Source organism: Polyodon spathula, chromosome 47 (assembly GCF_017654505.1).
Source record: "Polyodon spathula isolate WHYD16114869_AA chromosome 47, ASM1765450v1, whole genome shotgun sequence".
NCBI classification, from domain to species: domain Eukaryota; kingdom Metazoa; phylum Chordata; class Actinopteri; order Acipenseriformes; family Polyodontidae; genus Polyodon; species Polyodon spathula.
The window spans coordinates 1,226,422-1,231,402 of record NC_054580.1 but is presented as its reverse complement, the minus strand read 5'-3'; positions in this window follow the sequence as shown (position 1 = coordinate 1,231,402).

Below are 4,981 nucleotides of genomic sequence, written 5' to 3'. Positions count from 1 at the left end.
CCAGCATCACCTCCCTCCGTCCCCCACTCAATTCAGCCCAGCTTACTTACCTGTACATCAACGTTTCTTTCTATTGTGCTTGAGATCCCCAGCCAGAATCTTTCCACCTCAATCACAGCCAGTTGCTGCTCCTCTCTGCTGCTTCAGATAAGTTCTTCACTGTGCGACGCAACTCTTGGCCACTGAATCCGACGTCTCTGAGAAACTGGGTTGTAGAGTGTGCCACAAATCCTCGACAGCCCACTTCCACTGGGTAAACCCGGACTCTCCATCCTCGCTGTTCCGCTTCAGTGGCTAGTTGAGCATACCAAAGTTTCTTCCTCTCATACGCCTCATCCACAGCATCCTCCCATGGCACTGTTAACTCTACATAAGAACATAAGAACATAAGAAAGTTTACAAACGAGAGGAGGCCATTCGGCCCATCTTGCTCGTTTGGTTGTTAGTAGCTTATTGATCCCAAAATCTCATCAAGCAGCTTCTTGAAGGATCCCAGGGTGTCGGCTTCAACAACATTACTGGGGAGTTGATTCCAGACCCTCACAATTCTCTGTGTAAAAAAGTGTCTCCTATTTTCTGTTCTGAATGCCCCTTTTTCTAAACTCCATTTGTGACCCCTGGTCCTTGTTTCTTTTTTTTTTTCACTGGCTTTTAGAATTTTGAATGCTTGAATTAGGTCGCCACGTAGTCTTCTTTGTTCAAGACTGAACAGATTCAATTCTTTTAGCCTGTCTGCATATGACATGCCTTTTAAGCCCGGAATAATTCTGGTCGCTCTTCTTTGCACTCTTTCTAGAGCAGCAATATCTTTTTTATAGCGAGGTGACCAGAACTGCACACAATATTCAAGATGAGGTCTTACAAGTGCATTGTACAGTTTTAACATTACTTCCCTTGATTTAAATTCAACACTTTTCACAATGTATCCGAGCATCTTGTTAGCCTTTTTTATAGCTTCCCCACATTGTCTAGATGAAGACATTTCTGAGTCAACAAAAACTCCTAGGTCTTTTTCATAGATTCCTTCTCCAATTTCAATATCTCCCATATGATATTTATAATGTACATTTTTATTTCCTGCGTGCAGTACCTTACACTTTTCTCTATTAAATGTCATTTGCCATGTGTCTGCCCAGTTCTGAATCTTGTCTAGATCATTTTGAATGACCTTTGCTGCTGCAACAGTGTTTGCCACTCCTCCTACTTTTGTGTCGTCTGCAAATTTAACAAGTTTGCTTACTATACCAGAATCTAAATCATTAATGTAGATTAGGAATAGCAGAGGACCTAATACTGATCCCTGTGGTACACCGCTGGTTACCACACTCCATTCTGAGGTTTTTCCTCTAATCAGTACTTTCTGTTTTCTACATGTTAACCACTCCCTAATCCATGTACATGTGTTTCCTTGAATCCCAACTGCGTTCAGTTTGAGAATTAATCTTTTGTGCGGGACTTTGTCAAAAGCTTTCTGGAAATCTAAATAAACCATGTCATATGCTTTGCAATTATCCATTATCGATGTTGCATCCTCAAAAAAATCAAGCAAGTTAGTTAGACACGATCTCCCTTTCCTAAAACCATGTTGACTGTCTCCCAGTACCCTGTTACCATATAGGTAATTTTCCATTTTGGATCTTATTATAGTTTCCATAAGTTTGCATATAATAGAAGTCAGGCTTACTGGTCTGTAGTTACCTGGTTCAGTTTTGTTTCCCTTTTTGTGGATCGGTATTACGTTTGCAATTTTCCAGTCTGTCGGTACCACCCCTGTGTCAAGAGACTGCTGCATGATCTTGGTTAGCGGTTTGTAAATTACTTCTTTCATTTCTTTGAGTACTACTGGGAGGATCTCATCCAGCCCAGGGGATTTGTTTATTTTAAGAGCTCCTAGTCCCTTTAACACTTCTGCCTCAGTTATGCTAAAGTTATTTAAAACTGGATAGGAACTGGATGACATGTGGGGCATGTTGTCAGTATCTTCCTTTGTAAAAACTTGTGAAAAGTAATCATTTAACATATTTGCTATTTTTTTTTCTTCCTCTACGATTTTGCCATTTGTATCTCTTAAACATTTAATCTCCTCTTTGAATGTTCTCTTGCTGTTGTAATATTGGAAAAACATTTTGGAATTGGTTTTAGCTCCCTTAGCAATGTTCATTTCTATTTCTCTCTTGGCCTTTCTAACTTCCTTTTTGACTTGCGTTTGCAGTTCTGTGTACTCTTTCTGTGTACTTTCTTTTTGGTCCTTTTTTAATGCTCTGTAAAGTGCCTTTTTTCGCTGAATATTTTTTTTAATTGATCTATTAAACCATTTTGGCAATTTAGTTTTACATTTAGATTTGTCTACTTTAGGGATGTAATTGTTTTGCGCCTCTAGTACTACATTTTTGAAGAACAACCATCCTTCTTCTGTGGGTGTTTTCTCTATTTTACTCCAATCTACTTCTGTTAGTCTCTGTTTCATGCCTTCATAGTTTGCTTTTCTAAAATTGTAAACCTTAGCTTTAGTCTTTACTTTTGGGGATTTAAAAAACACTTCAAATGAGACCATGTTATGGTCTGAGTTTGCCAGTGGTTCTCTGACCTCTGTTTTAGTTATTCTATCTTCGTTATTTGAAAAGACTAAATCAAGGCATGCCTCCCCTCTAGTGGGTGCCTTGACAAATTGTGTTAGGAAGCAGTCATTTGTCATTTCCACCATTTCTATTTCATCCTTCGCGCTACCCACCGGGTTTTCCCATTTTATTTGGGGGAAGTTGAAATCCCCCATTAGTATGGCTTCTCCTTTGCTACCGGGTCGTCTGCTGTTCGTTCTAGGAGCCTGTCCACGTTTTCAGTGATGTGCTTGACCGAGGCTCCCGGAAGGCAGCACACTGTTGTAGTAAGGGGGTCCAAACTGCGAACTGAACTTGCTGTGTTTCTCAATATGGAGTCCCCAACAATCATGACCTCCCTTCTTTTTGCTGTCTGGTCACCACTGTCAATAGGGTCCTGGATGTTGTTCCTTTCATTCTCTTGTTGTTGGTTCTGCTCATCAAAATTCTGAAGTGACTCAAATCTGTTGGTTGTTTTGATTTCTGCTGGTTGTGTTTGACGAAGTTTCTTTTTTTCCCTGCTTCTGCCTACCTGAACCCAGCTGTTCTGACCTTCTATCTCCCTGGTGGCTTTCAGTCTGTTAGGGGTGATGCAGACTTCCATGAATTGTGGGTGTGCCAGTTCCTCAAGATCCTGTTGCTGTCTCACTTCTTCCAGCTCCATTTCTAGCATACTTACTAGTTTATGCAAATCCTGGATCGCGCGGCACTTTACGCACACTTGGTTTAGCTCCGCTGGGTTTTCTCGGATTTCCCACATCAAGCAGGTGTCACAGATTACAGGCTTGAAGACCATGTTGAGGTTTTTTTTTTTTAAGTTTAGTTTCTTCTGCAACTGTCAACCTGCTTTCAACCTGCTTCGAAACTGCTCTGTACTTTTCCACGCCTGTACTTCTCCCACTCGCTGTCGCTTCCACTCGCTGTCGCTGGGAAGACTGCCTCGTTTAACTGCGTTGTTCTGCTGTGCTGTCGGCTCCTCCCCTCGCCCGTGTCTCAAAACGGCGCTGAATTTGAATCAGCTGCTCCGAGTTTCAGCTTGTTTGTTATCAGAAAAACACACGCGGCTGTTTGACTTTGAGCTGCTGCTGTGTTTCCCCAATGTCCTCTGTTTTCTGATTAAAGCAATTCAAGATGCAATTTCTCCTTTCTGCTTCGAAACTGCTCTGTACTTTTCCACGCCTGTACTTCTCCCACTCGCTGTCGCTTCCACTCGCTGTCGCTGGGAAGACTGCCTCGTTTAACTGCGTTGTTCTGCTGTGCTGTCGGCTCCTCCCCTCGCCCGTGTCTCAAAACGGCGCTGAATTTGAATCAGCTGCTCCGAGTTTCAGCTTGTTTGTTATCAGAAAAACACACGCGGCTGTTTGACTTTGAGCTGCTGCTGTGTTTCCCCAATGTCCTCTGTTTTCTGATTAAAGCAATTCAAGATGCAATTTCTCCTTTCTGCTTCGAAACTGCTCTGTACTTTTCCACGCCTGTACTTCTCCCACTCGCTGTCGCTTCCACTCGCTGTCGCTGGGAAGACTGCCTCGTTTAACTACCAGGTGACAAGGCGTGCTGATCCAGACCACAAGACAATATCTGGTCGAAGGTTAGTGGTGGCAATCTCAGGTGATAAAATAAGCCATTGGCCAACATCTGCCAGCATTTTCCAGTCTCTAGCAGCTTCCAGTTGTCCTGGGCGAGGATTGGTTTTAACACCTTTTCTTGGTGGTTGCTCTCCTGGGCGGAGGAATGTTGTCTTTTGTGTGTAATGTTTTGATGGAACAGGTGGTAACTTATTGGTCAGGTTACGCTTGTCTTCCATTGCTAAGGCCAAACATCGCAGCACCTGGTCATGGTGCCAAGTAAACCGACCTTGGCTAAGAGCCACCTTACATCCTGTCAAAATGTGCCTTAATGTTGCAGGTGATGAACACAAAGGACATGAGGGATCCTCTCCTACCCAGAGATTTAGGTTCTGTGGTGATGGGAGAACATCATATGTTGACGTGATGAGGAAACTGATCCTACTCTGTTCCATTGACCATAGGTCTTGCCAGCCAATCTTGCATTGTTCCACACTTTCCCATCTCATCCATTCTCCCTGCTTGGCCTGGGAAATGGCCTTTATACACCTCATCCTCTCCTCCTGCTTTTGCACCTCGTTGACTACCAGCTTCCTCCTTTGAGCTGGGACTGCCTTGTGCCATGTAGGAGGAGCTGAACTGAGACCAAGACCCCCTCTTCCATGCTGAACTTGCCCCATGATATCACCAATTCAAAGGGCAGCCTTTGCATCTTCCACAGCTTTCTTTGCCGCCCACTTTCTTCCAGTTTTCAACACAGGTGCAGCCTCCCTTACGCATTTGTCGCGTGACTCATTTCCAGTCTGACCTTGGCGCACT